The sequence below is a fragment of the Bubalus kerabau genome, chromosome 20 (genome assembly GCF_029407905.1).
Source record: "Bubalus kerabau isolate K-KA32 ecotype Philippines breed swamp buffalo chromosome 20, PCC_UOA_SB_1v2, whole genome shotgun sequence".
NCBI classification, from domain to species: Eukaryota; Metazoa; Chordata; class Mammalia; order Artiodactyla; family Bovidae; genus Bubalus; species Bubalus kerabau.
Genome location: NC_073643.1, coordinates 46,233,215 through 46,251,673, shown reverse-complemented (window position 1 = coordinate 46,251,673; position 18,459 = coordinate 46,233,215). Strand labels below are relative to the sequence as shown.

Below are 18,459 nucleotides of genomic sequence, written 5' to 3'. Positions count from 1 at the left end.
GGTGCTGAGTCAGCAGGTTGAGTCTTCTGGTATCCCAGCTTCTGCGTGAATAACAGCATGTGCTGAATAAGAGCTTTGGAGTTGCTTTAATTCCCTCCCTGTGGCTTTCACTTTAAGAATTGGCTTACTGTGCTGCTGTGGCCTGATATGCTGGTACAACACGCCAGCCTTCTTGGGTTGCAGAACTCCAATTTTTTCCGTACCTTCTGTTCTCTTTTGCCCTTGAACTTCAGATATCGACTTTTTGCTTTAATGCACTGTTATGTTGAGAAATTCAAGGTCAAAGAAAAACATTTCACAGGGCCTAACTCTGTAGGAATTAGAATCAAGTAGGAAATGGAAGTAGAGAAGGCAATGGCAACCCACTCCAGTACTCTTGCCTGGAAAATCCCATGGATGGAGGAGCCTGGTAGGCTGCAGTCCATGGGGTCGCTAAGAGTCGGACACGACTGAGTGACTTGACTTTCACTTTTCACTTTCCTGCATTGGAGAAGGAAATGGCAACCCACTCCAGTGTTCTTGCCTGGAGAATCCCAGGGATGGCAGAGCCTGGTGGCCTGCCGTCTATGGGGTCGCACAGAGTCGGACACGACTGAAGCAACTTAGCAGCAGCAGCAGGGAATGGAAGAGATTTTGTGAGGCCCATATTTGTTCCCATGAGTCCGGATTACCTGGACATCACTGATTAACTCTGTGCACAGCTTGAGCTTATCTTGAGGAGACTCATACTGAGAAACATGCAGGGTTTTTACTTAAAAAAAAAAAAAAAAAAAAAAAAAAACCTGATGTTTAACATTCAGAAGGCATAGTATATATTTTTACCCTTTATATTTACTGAATTAGGAAGCCTTCTGGGGGAGGAGATCAGTGTATTGGTGTAAGTAATTAAGCCCATATTAGGTTGCTAAGCACCTGTCATTAATCTTGTGTTCCAAAGTTTCAAGAAGTTTAAAATCAGATCCAATTGAAAATGCCCCTCTAAAGAAGATATAAATATCCTAATCCAGGAAAACAAACCCTTGACCTTCTGGTTTATAGAAGTCCTTTAAAGTATTAGATTCTTATGTACTATACTGTCTGCACAAAAGGGGGAAAAGGAATTAGGTATTTATGCATATTTAGGATCAATTTAGCTTCAGCAGTTCATTCCACATTGTCAAGAGTGTATATCAAGCACTCTTCCCAAAAGGTCTGTGCCAGCTGGAGAATTCTCTGACCTAATATTCACAGAATCTTATACTTGCATGTTCTTTTTAAGGTCATCTCATCAAACACTTTCCTAGTGCAGAACTTCCTCCCTGACATTCCTGACAGATGGTTTGCAGATGCAGGCACAACTCAAGCACCATCTCCCCTATCAAGCTTCCCCTGAACTTGCTCAGAATTTACTGATACCCCGCTGAGTCTCTATAACACTTTATACATCACAAATGCTATGATTATGGTGATCATAAAAATAGTTGCAACTTATAGGGCACTTACTATACATAAGGCACTAATATGTATCTAATATGATAAAAATAATACTGCCTGATAGGCAGCATCAGATAAGAAATGGGATAAATCTGCTCTCCAGTAACTTGTCCAAGATCACAAAGTTAGCAAATAGAGACACATGAGGTATGAGGGATCTCGAGCCTATTTCCCACTTCCCTCTCCATGTTTCCCCTTGCAGACAGCAGTTAACATGTCATATTGGAATTATTCTGTACTCCTATGATTCCTCTTCATTGATACCAAATTTCTTGAAGAATGACGTGATGTTCAGAGATCAGATCAGATCAGTTGCTCAGTCGTGTCCGACTCTCTGCAACCCCATGAATCGCAGCACGCCACTCAAATCCTGAATCGCGATAAATTCCCCTTCTCTCTCTAGAATTACACTGATGAGAACTAATAATCAGGAAGCAAAGTATATCCTGGGCTTCCCTAGAGGCTCAGACAGTAAAGAATCTGCCTGCAATGTGGGAAACCCAGGTTTGATCCCCTGGGGAAAGAAATGGCAATCCACTCCAGTCTTCTTGCCTAGAGAATTGCATGGACAGAGGAGCCTGGTGGGCTACAGTCCATGGGGTCGCAAAGAGCAGGACATGACTGAGCAACTAACACACTTTCAAAGTATATCAAATTGAGGCAAGTTAAAATTCTTCAATCAAGTGATGTTGATGAGAACTCAGACTTGAAAGAGGTTCTATATGTAGAAAGGTATGACTGTGTAAACACGTATTTAGAACCAGTTTGCTTTTTATAAGATTGTTGGTAGAAACAGAATGCATTGTCAGTAAAAGTGGATAAATACAAGACCTCAGCCCAGCCAAGGAAGAGGTATAATGAAAACAGAGTCTATATATTTTTTATGATCTTGAGTCTGCAGGAGCAGGAAGGCACTGATGTGGAGCTTGGGAGCAATCCAAGCAGAGGATGTATGGAAAATATTTGGGGTTAGTAATAAAAGGGGAAAGAGATATGTCCAATAAGAACTTTGGGGCATGTCTTAAGTATCCTTGGCATCAACACCTCTGCATGAAGATCCCTTCATGTGATTGCAAAGCAACCAGAGCTCTCTTTCCTGTGTTGCTAACTATTGAGACAACCTGGTGCCTTGATTCTTCTCCACTCTATTGGCTCTCAAAGGTGTTGAATCCACTCAAGGTAGGTGGCAAGAGGATTAAACATTCAGCCCAAATGGAAGCTATTCCTCTTTCACTGTGGAAAGTTTTTCCTCTGCTCTACTCTATATTTCTCTCTTTTTCTAGCTCTTTACTTGTTCTAGCACCCAGTACTTCAGTGCCTTCCTCATTTGTTCATACCTTATTTTTTTTAAGCTTTTTTTGTTTGGCTGTCCTGGGTCTTTGTTGTTCCATGGGCTTTCTCTAGTTGCAGTGCACGGGCTTCTCACTGCAGTGGCTTCTGATGCAGAGCACAGGCTCCAGGGCAAGTGGGCTCAATGGTTGTACCACGTGGGCTCTAGAGTGTGGGCTCAGTCGTGGTGACAGGCATAGCTGCCCCCCAGCATGTTGAATCTTCCAGAGTAGGGATAGAACCCGTGTGCCTTGCATTGCCAGGCAGACTCTCAACTACTGGACCACCAGAAAAGTCCCTTGTCCTACTTTATTTATCTTTCATAGCCTTCCTCTGCTGTGAATCCTTTACTGACTACAGCAGCTCACACTGACCTGATTATGGACTGAATTATGCCCCCACCCTGCAAATTAGTATGTTGAAGACCCTAACCTCTGGTGCAACTGTATATGGAGATTGGACTTTTACAGAGATATTTAAGGTTAAATGAGATGTTTAAGGTTAGATGTTTAAGGTTAAATTAAGTCATAAGGATGTGGTCCTAATCCAGTAGAACAGGTCTCCTTTTAAGAAGAGGAAGCGATACCAGGAGTGCAGGGCACAGGGGAAAGACCATGTAAAAACACGGAGAGAAGGGGGCTGTCACCTGGCCAAGAGAGATGTTAGGAGGATCGTATCCTGCCAACACCCTAATCTTGGACTTCCAGGCTCCAAAACTGAGAAAATTAATTTCTGTTGTTTAAGCTACCTAGTCATAATATTTTGTTATGGCTACCCGAGTCGATGACAACACACACAGAGTTTTTTGGCCTTCTACCTGGCCTGCCTCTATGGCAGCTTATATCACCTGTTCTTAGTCATTATGTCAGATTTAAGTCTATTCTGTTTAACGCTCCCTTATTCCTAAATTACTTCATTAATATGTGTCTTATTTCCCAAAGTACAGCATTAACTTACGGAGGGGGAAATGAGGTTGTACACGCCTCCTTTATTCTAAAATGCCTGAGCACTCAATCAAAATTGCTTAAATAAATGATGATAAAACTACTCCTGCTGGTTACCAGTTTTGTAACCTTGGATAAATCACTCCTCAGCTTTCACATCTGTAAAAAGGGAATAAATTCTACCTCCTAAATAAAGTTAACCTGAGATTGTAGTAAAGACAAAATGAGACGAAACTGTTTGGCATATCATAAGTGTTCCATGAAAAGAACTATTATTGTTATTTTGTTCTAAAGCCACATGTGACAAAAGGAAAATTATCTCATCCAGGAGGCACAGAATCACTACAGATTTTATAAAAGAAATACATGTCTCCCGCCTTTCACTTTTTCTTGTTTTGAGATGAACCAGACCAATTTTTACTGGTTGGAAGAGATAAATAATGGAACCCAGGTTCCCACTTTCCCCAGTGGCACTCCAGAATGGAATGCTTTTTGCCTCAGTAATGTTTTCCAGCCCTATTAGTTATGTTTCAATTTAAACAGCAATTTGATGCAGCTAAAGCATCAGCTATAATATACTCTATTTACTGAGCACATTAAACATAAGAATGAATAAAATTTCAAATGGACTTACTAAAACTTGAAGACCCTGGTTTTTTGCTTTAACTTTTTAAAAATTCTAGTATTCCAAACACAATTCTGAACAGATTGCACAGAAAGAAAACTTAACTGTACTAACATCTTATTAGAAAACTTCTGATTACCCACATGCAGATGGGGATGTAATCTGTTAGGGGATTTCAGTCTTTGTGATGATTCATTTCCCCCACCCCATTGAAACAAGTCAGAGGAATTATCCTGCAATTGTACAATTTGCAAACATTGATGAATCTGGCATGTTAGCTGATTTTTATGAAGACTCTGTTGTGATAATCATCCATTAATTTAGAATCTTCTCAAATGATTCTTTCTATGGTTGGCTCAGAAGTCTTTCCAATGCCAAAGACTTCCCATTCCCCAAAACCTCACTGACCCTTCCAAAGTCAAAAGTTTAATCTGTACTAAGTAAACGTGGCATAGGAAGTTTAAAATTGAGTCTTATAAAATAGCACAGACTCAAGCCATGTTTTCTTAGATCCTTGGATTTGATAGAGCTATGTCTGAAACCTCACAGCCAAGAACCTTGGTGAGTAGCTTATACATCCTTAGCTGTCTGTTACCATAACTCTTGCTAAATGGACATGTGAACTGATCTGTTGAGCTGCCAAGGGACTTTGGTGATTTGATTTTGGTGGGAAATTTCTAGGGCAACATCCATTTCACTTTTTAAAAGCCTTCTCAAAAAGTCCCTTGCTGGAAACCAAAAAGGAAAAAAAGAAACTAAAAAGAATCAAATGTTCTAGTGACATTAAATATAAAACTGAAAAAAATAGAAAATTAAAAAGGATACAAACAGAGGGAATAGTAAAACATTCTACCTCAATATTTTGGTTTATAGAGTTCCTTTTCATCTTTTCTTTTTCAAAGTATAAATGGTACATACTCATTGTATGTGTGAATAATAATACAAATGTGTATCAAACAGCAAATAAAAATATCCTCACCTTTCCCCCTGTCATCTCAGTCTCTAAGTAAAACTATTAATATTTCAGTGTATGCGTTTTTAGATTCTTCTACCTACACAAAGGCAAATTCTTTATCTTAATGGATACCATGCATACCATCTCCTACCCTATGTCTTTTAATCCAACAACATGTTATGGGTATTTTTTCTTGCCTATTAAATATAGGTATAAATCAATCTTCCTATTAATTCTGCATGTTAATTGCTGAACCATAATTTAACCTTATTTCCTGTCAATAGTATTTATGTTAGTACTACTTTTCACTACATCAAACAATGGCATAATATCTGTATGATTGCTATACAAAGATACTCCATACTTACTAATACTTCTCTAGGTTAAATTCCTAATGTGAAATTACTAAACCAAAAGCAATGCTCACTGATGTTTTGATAGGTTCTGCCAAGGTATTCTTTAAAGGATTGCAAAGTTTGAACTCAAGAAGAGTGTATACTGTTTTCCATGCTCACTTCCTCAATCCTTCAACAACTTTGAGCACTGTAGACAGTTTTCAGTTTTTACAAAGTTCTTATTTCCACATTTGTGTTTGCAAACTCTTATAAAGAAAACAGTAAAATGAAGGGCCTGGCCATTGGTTTTAAACTATGTGACAAAGAACTTTAAAGCTTGGGTTCTTTAAGTTAATTAAAGCAATAAAATCTTCAAAGAGGAAAAAAGCTTGTATTCTCTTCCTAGGCTGTATCCTCTCCCAATTATTTGAGAACTAGGCAGGAATTCCTATTTTCTATGTTAACTGAAGCTTCCACCCTGAGTTCCTGGACTGCCAATCTCACTAGAATTCCTGATGACAAAGTGGCATTTCTTTGACAAGGAGCATATTGAAATACTATCACTTGCCTACCCTTTCCTGACATACTAGAGTTGATTCATGCTGGAGTGACATAGAGGATGAAATAATTTAGTGTATTCCCATACTCCAACCATTTCTTAGCCACAGAGCTTGTCAGTGGAAGCTCCAAGAGGCTATTTAGATTCCCCCAGTGTGACTCTGAGTTGGACTATAAAGAAAGCTGAGCACCAAAGAATTGATGCTTTTGAACTGTGGTGTTGGAGAAGACTCTTGAGAGTCCCTTGGACTGCAAGGAGATCCAACCAGGCGATCCTAAAGGAAATCAGTCCTGACTATTCATTGGAAGGACTGATGTTGAAGCTGAAACTCCAATACTTTGGCCACCTGGTGTGAAGAACTGACTCATTGGAAAAGACCCTGATGCTGGGAAAGATTGAAGGCGGGAGGAGAAGGGAATGACAGAGGATGAGATGGATGGCATCATCAACTCAATGGACATGAGTTTGAGCAAGCTCCGGGAGTTGGTGATGGACAGGGAAGCTTGGCATGCTGCAGTCCATGGGGTTGCAAAGAGTCAGACACAACTGAGCAACTGAACTGAACTGAGTGTCCCTCCAATGAGCTACCTGAAAAAGGGAAAGTGTTAGTCACTCAGCCATGTCGACCCTTTGCAACCCCAAGGACTGTAGCCCACCAGGCTCCTATGTCCACCGAGTTCTCCAGACAAGAATACCAGAGTGGGTTGCTATGTCCTTCCTAGCCTGTGTATTTCAGCATCTGGACAGCTCTCTGGGCACCACCTCTAGAGGGAGATCTTGGTAAGCATCTTGTTGAGCCCTCTAGTGGTAGCTTTGGTTGTTGCATAACTGGTTCGTTGGGTTTTTTTCTTTTTCTTTTTTTTAATTTAATTTATTTTAATTGGAGGCTAATTACTTTACAGTATTGTGGTTTTTGCCATACATCGACATGAATCAGTCGCGGGCGTACATGTGTCCCCTCATCCTGAATCCCCCTCCCACCTTCCTCTCCACCCCATCCCTCTGGTTTGTCCCAGAGTACCAATTTTGAGTGCCCTGCTTCATGCATCGAACTTGCACTGGTCATCTGTTTTACATATGGTAATATACATGTTTCAGTGCTTTTCTCTCAGGTCTTCCCCTCTCGCCTTCTCCCACGTAGTCCAAAAGTCTGTTCTTTACATCTGTGTCTCTTTTGTTGTCTTGCATATGGGGTCATCATTACCGTCTTTCTAAATTTCATATATATTTTTTGATATACTATATTGGTATTTCTCTTTCTGACTTACTTCACTCTGTATAATAGGCTCCAGCTTCAACCACCTTGTATTGAATCCACCATATATTATATCAATGTGTTGAATCCACCATGTATTGAAGTATAGTTGATTAGTGATGTTGTGTTAGTTTCTGGTGTACAGCAAAGTGATTCAGTTATACATATACATGTATTTATTATTTTTCCTAATTCTTTTCCCATTTAGATTATTACAGAATACTGAGCAGAGTTCCCTGCTCAGTAGGAGCAACAAAGTAGGAGCTTGTTGGTTACCTATTTTAAATACAGCAGTGTCTACATGTCCATCCCAAATTCCCAGTCTATTCCTCCCCCACACCTCTCCCCCCCCCCCCGGTAACCATAAGTTTATTCTGTAAGTCTGAGTATGTTTCTGTTTTGTAAATAAGTTCATTTGCATTGTTTTTTATATTCCACATTTAAGTGATATCATGTGGTATTTGTCTTTCTCTTTCTGACTTAGTACCGGGTCCAGCCACATTGCTGCAAATGGCATTATTTCATTCTTTTTAATGACTGAGTAATATTCTATTGTGTGTATGCACCATATCTTCTTTATTCATTCCTCTGTCGATGAACATTTAAACTGCTTCTAAGACTTGGCTATTGTAACAACACTGCAGTGAACACTGGAGTACAAGAATCCTTTCAAACCATGTTTTCCTCTAGATATGTCCCCAGGAATGGGGTTGCTGGATCATATGGTAGCTCAAATTTTAGTTTCTTAAGGAAACTCCATACTATTCATAGTGGCTGTACCAATTTACATTTCCACCAAATGTGTAAGAGGATTCCCTTTTTTCCATACACTCTCCAGTATTTGCTATTTGTAGACTTTTTGATGATGACCATTCTGACCTGTGTGAGGTGGTACCTCACTGTAGTTTTTATTTGCATTTCTCTAATAATTAGCAATGTTGAGCATCTTGCAGATATTGAAAAATCCTTGCATGCCTGGGGTAAATCGCAATTGATCATGGTGTATCTATTGTTGGATTCAGTTCGCTATTATTTTGTTGAAGATTTTTGCATCTAAGTTTATCAGTGATATTGGCCTGTAATTTCCTTTTTGTGCAGTATGTCTGATTTGTCTGATTTTGGTGTCAGGGTGATGTTGGCCTCATAAAATGACCTTGGGAGTGTTTCTTCCTCTATAATTTTTTGAAAGAGTTTCAGAGGGATAGGTGTTAACTCTTTTCTAAATATTTGATAGAATTCATCTGTGAAGCCATCTGCTCCTGGACTTATTCCAACAAATATTCCCAAGAACTACCACTGCCGGTGTCCTTGTCCCTGCAATGAGCCACAGCCGCCCCCTGCCTCCACAGGAGACCCTCTGATATCAGCAGGTAAGTCTGATCCAATCTCTTCCGAGGTGACTGCTTTTTTCCCCTGGGTCCGATGGGCACAAGACCTTGTCTACACCCCTCAAGAGTGGAGTTTCTGGTTCCCCCAGACCTGTGGAATTCCTGTGATCAAATCCCACTGGCCTTCAAAGCCAGATTCTCTGGGGGCTCCTCCACTCGTTACCAGACCCTTAGGCTCTGGGGAGCCTGATGTGGGGCTCAGAATTTTCATTCCTATTGGAGAATTTCTGTGGTAAAAGTATTTTCCAGTTTGTGGGCAGCCCACCTGGCATGTATGGTATTTGATTTTATTGCAGTTGTGCCCCTCGTACTATCTTGTGGCTTCTTTGGATATGGGGGTATCTCTTGTGGTAGGTTCCGGTGTTTTGTTTCTGATGGTGCCATTGTTGATGGTTGTTCAGCAGTTAGTTGTGATTTTGGTGTTTCCGTAAGAAAAGATGAGTTCATGTCTTTCTATTGTGCCATCTTGTCTCTGCACAACTGTTTATTAATTACTCTGGTAATAATAAAAGACCCAAACATCTTAAGATTATAACAAATAAATTTGCAAGTTTTCATTACCCTCTCCTCCTCAGAGGTAAGCACTAAATAATAAATAACACACACACACATATACACAATTACTTACCAAACTCTAGCTTTTTGAACAGATTCATTGTACAGCCATTTGCTTTTATTTTCAGCTAATAGAATTTCCAGGATTTTTTATCTGAGCACACGTCTCTTCTCATATTCCTGGAAGACAGGAGTGGTTGAAAGTGTGTGTCCTAAGGAAGAATTAATCATGGATCCTAACTCTGCCATTGCCTTATTGTCTGACCTTGGCCAAATCACTTAATATCTGTGTGCATTAGTTCACTCATCTGTAATAAAAGTTTGTATCTCAGAGGAGTTTTAGAGGAAAAAATGATAAAATATAGGTAAGCATTCAACAACTCTTAACTGCTTTTAGTATTATTACTATTAATTACTCATTAACTGCTAACAGAATTACAGAGTGTGGCTATATCATGAATTATGTAATGGCTCCATTATTGATGAACATTCCCCTTGTTTTGTAGTTTTCCTGTATTGCAAATAATGCTGTAATGAACACTCTAGTATATATGTCTCCATGCCTGTGTGTAAGCAATTCTTTAAGATCTGTTTCCAGTAGGAGAGTGAAAACTTCTCAGTTAACATCCAGAGTTTCCTAGAGTACATATAATTGGTTGGTTTGCACCGTGGTGTTGACAGATGAAGAAACCATCTCCCCTAAATTGATACAAGTCAGTATAGGCCTAAGTGCTAGGAAGAAAAAACAAACCAGTGAGATCACATAGAAGGGAGACTGCAGGAATGACAGGTGGGGCATCCTACTTTAGTTGGGTAATTAACAAGGACTTCTCTATGGGGATGAAATTAGCAAAGGGAATTAGCTAATTAGCCTAAATGAAATAAATGACTAACAGCAAATGATTTACAAATATGTGTGACCAAAAAACAGTCCTGACTTTCTGGTTCTTTTCTTACATCTTCCAGTGAAAGCAAACACTGTATCAACCCTTTTACAACCTTTCCACTTACCCACACATGGTCTTTATCTTGGGACTTTTCCCCCATCTGTCTTATCTTACCTTGAACATAACCATTCTACAGGCGAGGCTTAATTCCTTATGCTGCACAGTTCCCCAGCTTCTCACCGGAATAGTGTCCTCGGTTAGGCATTCCATGGGTACTTGAAGGTTAACGACTGGGATGTGACTGCAGTTCCAACTGAATAATCCTTGAGGTTGCTATGCAACATGTCACTTGGCTACTTGTACTCACTCTATTCAGTGACATGGGAACATGAAAGGGGAGGCATGTATATTCTACAGGTGTCGATTTTCAGGGAAAAAATGAGTCCTTCACTAGGACCTTGGGCTTCAATCAAAAGAAAGCTATTTTATGCTGGAGAGGTTTCTTAGATGTGGGAGTTCATGCTTTTAGATACAGACGTGTAAGCATTCAGGTGTTTATTGAGCCTATTTCGCTGTAATATGTTTTGTTCTGGGTTTCAGTTGTACCAGTTAAAATGCTTTTGGCTGCAAGTAAGGGAAAACAAACTTCAAGGGGCTTGAAAATAAAGAAACTGTGTGTGTGTGCCATGTGCTAAGTTGCTTCAGTCGTGTCCAACTCTTTTCAACCCGTTTGACTGTAGCCTACCAGGATCCCCTGTCCATGGGGACTCTCCAAGCAAGAATAAGGGAATCTACCCAACCTAGGGATCAAACCCTTGTCTCTTATATATCCTACATTGGCAAGTGGGTTCTTTACCATTAGCACTACCTGGGAAGTCCAAAGAAGCTGTCTAATCTTATTCAATAAATCTGGAGGTGGTTGACCCCAAGATGACTTATTTGGGGGTTAAAAGGCATTATCAAGGATCCAAGATCTATGCTTATGCTTTTCTGTCCTCAGCAAAGCAAGAATAGCTTTGGCCACTTTTCTTTCTTTTTTTTTTTTTAAAGATGTATTTATTTGATTGTGCTGGGTCTTCGTTGCTGCTTGTGGGCTTTCTCCAGTTGCTGCAGCAGGGACTGCTCTTCATGTGGTGCACGGGCTTCTCATTGCGGTGGCTTCTTTTGTTGTGAAGCCTGGGCTCTAGAGTGCAGGCTCAGTAGTTGTGGCACACTACATAGTAAGCGTAGTTGCTCCACGACATGTGGGATCTTCCCGAACCAGGAATCGAACCCATGTCCTCTGCATTGGCAGGCAGATTTTTTTTTTAATACATATATTTTATTGAAGTATAGTTGACACAATGTTTCAGGTGCACAGCAAGATGATTCCGTTATACATATATACATATATTATTTTTGAAATTATTTTCCATCATAGGTTATTACAAGATATTGATTCTAGTTGCTGCTGCTAAGTCGCTTCAGTCGTGTCCGACTCTGTGCGACCCCATAGATGGCAGCCCACCAGGCTCCCCCCTCCCTGGGATTCTCCAGGCAAGAACACTGGAGTGGGTTGCCATTTCCTTCTCCAATGCATGAAAGTGACAAGTGAAAGTGAAGGCGCTCAGTCGTGTCAGACTCTTAGCGACCCTATGGACTACAGGCTACCAGGCTCCTTCGTCCATGGAATTTTCCAGGCAAAAGTACTGGAGTGGGTTGCCATTGCCTTCTCCTTGGTGGTGCTGAATTCTCTTAACTTTTGCTTGTCTGGAAAGCTTTTGATTTCTCTGTCAAATCTGAAGGAAAGTCTTGCTGGATAGAGTATCCTTGGTTGTAGTTGCCTCCCTTTCATCACTTTAAATATATCATGCCATTCCCTTCTGGCTTGTAGAATTTCTTTTGAAAAATCAGCTTATAGCCTGATGGGAATTCCCTTATATATTATTTGTCATTTCTCCCTTCTTGCTTTTTATATTTTATCTTTGTCTTTAATTTTTGTCAGTTTGATTACTGTGTGTTTTGGTGTGTTCCTCCCTGGGTTTATCCTGCTTTCTTGACTTGGTTGACTATTTCCTTTCCCATGTTTGGGAAGTTTTCAGCTATTATCTCTTCAAATATTTTCTCAAGACCTGTGTCTCTCCTCCTTCTGGGTCCTGTATAATCCGAATGTTGGTGTATTTAAGGTTGTCCCAGAGGTCTCTTAGGCTGTCTTCATTTGTTGTCATTCTTTTTTCTATGTTCTGTGGCAGTGGTTTCCACCATTCTGTCCTCCAGGTCATTTATCCATTCTTTTGCCTCAGTTTTTCTGCTATTGGGCACTCTGCAGCGCTGGAGTGGCTTTGAGGAGATACCCAACATCCAGCAAGATGGTAAGCACTGGAGCAGCAGCTGCGCAGTGCTGGAGTGACTTTGAGGAGATATCTCATGTCCAAGGGCAAAGGAGAAGCTTCAAGAGATGGGCATACCAGGCCACCTGACCTACCTCCTGATAAATCTGTATGCAGGTCAAGAATCAACAGTTAGAATTGGACACAGAACAACAGATTGGTTCTAAATCGGGAAAGGAGTATGTCAAGGCTGTGTATTGTCACCTTGCTTATTTAACTTATATGCAGAGTACATCATGAGAAATTCTAGGCTGGATGACGCACAAGCTGGAATCAAGACTGCTGGGAGAAATATCAATAACCTCAGATATGCAGATAACACCACCCTTACGGCAGAAAGCAAAGAAGAACTAAAGAGCCTCTTGATGAAAGTGAAAGAGGAGAGTGAAAAAGTTGGCTTAAAACTCAACATTCAGAAAACTAAGATCATGGCATCTGGTCCCATCACTTCATGGAAAATAGATGTGGAAACAGTGAGAGACTTTATTTTTGGAGGCTCCAAAATCACTGCAGATGGTGACTTCAGCCATGAAATTAAAAGACACTTGCTCCTTGGAAAAAAAGCTATGACCAACCTAGAGAGCTTATTCAAAAGCAGAGACATTACTTTAGCAACAAAAGCCTGTCTAGTCAAGGCTATGGTTTTTCCAGTAGGCATGTATGGATGTGAGATTTGGACTATTAAGAAATCTGAGTGCTTAAGAATTGATGCTTTTGAACTGTGTTGTTGGAGAAGACTCTTAAGACTCCCTTGGACAGCAAGGAGATCAAACCAGTCAATCCTAATGGAAATCAGTCCTGAATATTCATTGGAAAGACTGATGCTGAAGCTGGAACTCCAATACTTTGGCCACCTGATGTGAAGAAGTGACTCTTTGGAAAAGACCCTGATGCTCAGAAAAATTAAAGGCGGGAGGAGAAGGGGATGACAGAGAATGGAATGGTTGGATGGCATCACCAACTCAATGGATATGAGTTTAAGTAAACTCTGGGAGTTGGTGGACAGGGAGGCCTGGCGTGTTGTAGCCCATGGAGTTGCAAATAGTCGGACATGACTGAGCAACTGAACTGATTCTGCTGTTGATTCCTTCTAGTGTACTATTCATCTCTGTTTATTCTTTAGTTCTTCTATGTCTTTGGTAAGCATTTCTGCATCTTTTCAATCTTTGCCTCCATTCTTTTCCCAAGATCCTGAATCATGTTCACTATCATATTCTGGAAGGTTGCCTATCTCCACTTCATTTAGTTGTTTTTCTGGGATTTTATCTTGTCCCTTCTTCTGGGACTTAACTTTTTGCTTTTTCATTGTGATTAACTTTCTGTAATATGGTTTTGTTTTAGCCACATGCTTCTTCTTGTTTCTTCTGTCTGCCCTCTGATGGCTGAGGCTACAAGGCTTGTGTAAGCTTCTTCTTCTTTTTTTTAATTTATTTATTTTTTAATTGAAGGATAAGTGCTTTACAGAATTTGGTTGTTTTCTGTCAAACATCAGCCTGAGTCAGCCATAGGTGTACATATGTCCCCTCCCTCTTGAACCTTCATCCCATCCCCCTCCTCATCCCACCCCTCTAAATTGAACAAAGCCCCTGGTTGAGTTCCCTGAGACATACAGCAAATTCCCATTGGCTATCTATCTTACATATGGTAATGTAAGTTTCCATGTTACTCTCTCCATATGTCTCACCCTCTCCTCCCCTCTCCCTGTGTCCATAAGTCTGTTCTCCATGTCTGTTTCTCCGTTGCTGCCCTGCAAGTAAATTCTTTGGTACCATCTTTCTAGATTCCATATATATGCATTAGTGTATGATATATATCTTTCTCTTTCTGACTTATTCACTCTATAATAGGCTCTAAGTTCATCCACCTCATTAGAACTGACTTGAATGTGTTCCTTTTTATGGCAGAGTAATATTCCATTGTGTATATGTACCACAACTTCTTTATCCATTTATCTGTTGATGGACATCTAGATTGCTTCCCTGTTCTAGCTATTGTAAATAGTGCTGCAATGAACACTGCGGTACCTGTGTCTTTTTCAAGTTTGGTTTCCTCAGGGTATATGCCTAAGAGTGAGATTGCTGGGCCATATGGTGGTTTTATTCCTAGTTTTTTAAGGAATCTCTGTACCATTTTCCATAATGGCTGTGTCAGTTTATATCCCATCAGCAGTGCAAAAGAGTTCCTTTTTCTTCACACCCTCTCCAGAATTTACTGTTTGTAGTCTTTGTGATGGAGAAGGCAATGGCACCCCACTCCAGTACTCTTGTCTGGAAAATCCCATGGATGATGGCTGTTCTGACCAGTGTGAGGTGATATCTCATTTTAGTTTGAATTTGCATTTCTCTAATAATGCATGGTGATGAGCATCTTTTCATGTATTTGTTAGCCATCTGTATGTCTTCTTTGGAGAAATGTCTGTTTAGATCATTTTCCCACTTTTTGATTGGGTTGTTTGTTTTTCTAGTATTGAGTTGTATGAGCTGCTTGTATATTTTTGGAGATTGATCTTTTGTCAGTTGTTTCACTTGCTATTGTTTTCTCCCATTCTGAGGGTTGTGTGAGCTTCTTGATGGGAGAGACTGGTGATGGGAAAAATTGTGTCTTGCTCTGGTGGGCAGGGCCTTACTCCGTAAAGCTTTAATCCATTCATCTGTTGATGCATGGGGTTGCACTCCCTCCATGAAAGCTGTTTGGCCTGAGGCAACCTAGCCCTGGGGTCTGTGGGCTCTATGGCAGGGTTAATGGTGACCTCCAAGAGGGTTTATGCCGAGGGAAACCTTCCAGTGCCCCCATCCCTGTGGTGAGCCCCTGCAGACTCATGCCTCCACAGGAGACCCTCCAACACCGGCAGGTAGTTTTGATTCAGTCTCCTTTGGGGTCACTGCTCCTCTCTTCTGGGTATTGGTGTGTGCAAAATTTTGTTTGTGCCTTCCAAGACTGGAGTCTCTGTTTCCCTCAGTCCTCTGAAGGCATATAATCAAATCCCAGTGGCCCTCAAGGCTAGATTCCCTGGGGATTCCCAGTCCCTTTGTCGGATCCCTAGGCTGGGAAGCCTGACATGGGGTTCAGAACCTTCACAACAATGGACGAACTTCTTTGCTATTATTGTTTTCCAGTTTGTGGGTCACCCACCTGGTGGGTATGGGATTTGATTTTATCATGATTGCGCCCCTCCTACTGTCTCACTGCTGCTGCTGCTGCTTTGTCATTTTACGTGGGGCGTCTTTTTTGGTGGGTTCCAGCAGCCTCCTGTTGATGGTTGTTCAACAGCTAGTTACAGTTTTGGTGCTCTCGTAGCGAGAGATGAGCACACGTCTTTCTACTCTGCCTTCTTGAACCAGAAGCCTGGCAGGCAGATTCTTAACCACTAGACCACCAGGGAGCACACACACAGCTTTTTTGTGGGAGCATCAGAGCTGTCCCCACATTCACCCGATTCTGAAACCCATCCACTAAACTACCAGATTTCACACCTCCAAAGGAGGACACAGCTAGAGGCCAAAGTCATTAGGAAACATTATAAAAAGTAATGGGACTTGAGTCTGACCTTGAAGGGCAAACAAGTTGAATAGACCAAAACTAGCAGCTAAGACGCATCTTCAGATGTGGGAAAGGATGCACACAGGCCCAGAGGTGAGAATTAGCCTATTTCAAGAAGTCAGTGGAGCAGGAAGATTGATCTACTTGAATGATACAAGAAGTGAGAAATGAAAGTGAGGGCAGATTGTGACTGGCCTTGAAATCAGGTGGAGCTGGAGGAGATGAAGGAAGAATTTGATTATGTCATGATAGGAAAATGGGAGGCAGTTTGGGCATGGACATAATATCAAAATTCATAGTTTGGACAGTGGTTCTCAACCAGGATGACTTTTCCCTGCAGGGGACATGTGGCAATGTCCCCTGATACACTTTTTTTTTTCACAACTGGAGAAGGTGCTACTGGCATCTGGTAGGTAGAGGACAAGGATGATGTTAAACATCATACAATGGAAAGGACAGCCCCCTGCAACAAAGAATTATCCACCCCAAATGTCTGTAATGCTGAAGCTGAGAAACTGTAGTTTAGGAAGTAATCTGGCAGTAGTTGTCAAGATGGAACAGAGGGAAGAGGATGGACACAGAGCCCAGAGAAGATGGTCGTTCAGGGAGATAGCATTAAGACCAGGGTAGGAGGTGGCAGGGGATGAATAGGAAATGGAATACTGTTCAGGTAGTCCAAAAAAAAGAAAAAGATGCAGTCTGTAATCACTCTTACAAGCAGTCTTCTGCAAAATGTGAGAAAACTAAGCTTAAGACTTTTTTTTTCTTTTTAATCGTCTATGGGCACCTTATTTTATGATAAAAGATTGTAAATGATGCACATCTTCCAAAAAATTGCCACCTTGGAGGTAGGGCACAGAGCTTTAAGTATAGCAGTAACATTTTCATTCTTTTTTTAAAACACACTCTGAAACAAATTTGGCAAAATGTTAACATCTGTTAAATTTGGATGGTGGGTGCAGGAATGTCTGTTATATTATTTTCTGTGCCTTATGTATACTTGAAATTTTTCATGATTAACGAAAAACAGGGTAGGAGAAGAAAGAAAAAGCCTTGGAATGGTTGTGATAGCCTTCATTTGAATTTTTACTGGTATTTAAAAATTTCATTTTTCAGTTACAGAAGCTACATGTGAGTATGTCCTCATTGTAAAAACTGTCCAACAATACAAGAAATATAATAAAGATTAGACATTCCCCTTGTATTGTTTCCAGCCTTTTTCTCAACTACAGTGAATGTTAGTGTGTGTTCCTCTAGATCTTTATGCATTTGTAGAAAGGAAGGGAGGGAAGGACAAAGGGGTTAAGGAAGCGAGACTTGTGGTATCTATATATAGCTCTCTAAATCTATCTTTTCCATCTGTCTTATGTGCAACCACTCCACTCATGTAATGTGCTTTTCTTATTAACACATCTTAGAGGGCTGCTTTTCCATGTCAGTTCTGTCTGTCTGTCTAACCTCTTCATAATACTCCATAGTATGGAAGTACCATAATTTGTTTACTAAGATTGCTGTCTATTGAAGTTGATTCCAATGTTTTGTCATTTTAAACAACACTGAAACATATAACTTTGTGTTCCTTTGTAAGAATTTCTGTAGGGGAGATTCCTAGAAATAGAATTTCTGGGTTAGAGTGTGCACATACTTCTAATTTTGATACAAAGCAGGATTACATCCCTAAAGCAGAGTATGAGCTATCCATTTCCTAAACTGTCAGTGATGTTGTATACAGTCTTTAAAAGTTTTGCTGTATTTATCAAAACTACATCTAGGAATCTGCTCTTGAGACGTACTCACACACAAGTGAAATGACAAATATACAGGGCAATGTTCACGGGAAAATACAGGGGAAAAAATCGTTCCACTACTGGGGAAATGTTTAAATAGACTGTGGTTGTCATTGTCCAGTCATTAAGTAATGTCTGACTCTTTGCAGCCCCATGAACTGTAGCTTGCCAGGCTTCCCTGTCCTTTACTATCTCCCTAAGTTTACTCAAACTCATGTCCATTGAGTCATTGATGCCATCCAGCCACCTCATTCTGTATCATCCCCTTCTCCTCCTGCCCTCTATCTTTCCCAGCATCAGGGTGTTTTCCAGTAAGTTGGCTACTTGCATCATGTGGCCAAAGTATTGGAGCTTTCAGCCTCAAACCTTCCAAAGAATATTCAGGGTTGATTTCCTTTAGGATTGATTGGTCTGATCTCCTTGCTGTCCAAGGGACTCTCAAGAGACTGTGGTATGTT

General features: G+C 40.6%; 1 protein-coding gene across 8 annotated transcripts in view; it reads left to right on the top strand.

The window, feature by feature from the left end:
* CCDC66 (coiled-coil domain containing 66) overlaps positions 1–18,459 on the top strand; it is a 132,214-nt gene that overhangs the window by 5,345 nt on the left and 108,410 nt on the right. For all 8 annotated transcript variants that reach the window (XM_055558171.1, XM_055558175.1, XM_055558177.1 and 5 more), the window contains exon 2: positions 8,710–8,845. The gene's annotated coding sequence lies outside the window, so the exon portion shown is untranslated. The remainder of the gene's footprint in view (positions 1–8,709; positions 8,846–18,459) is intronic.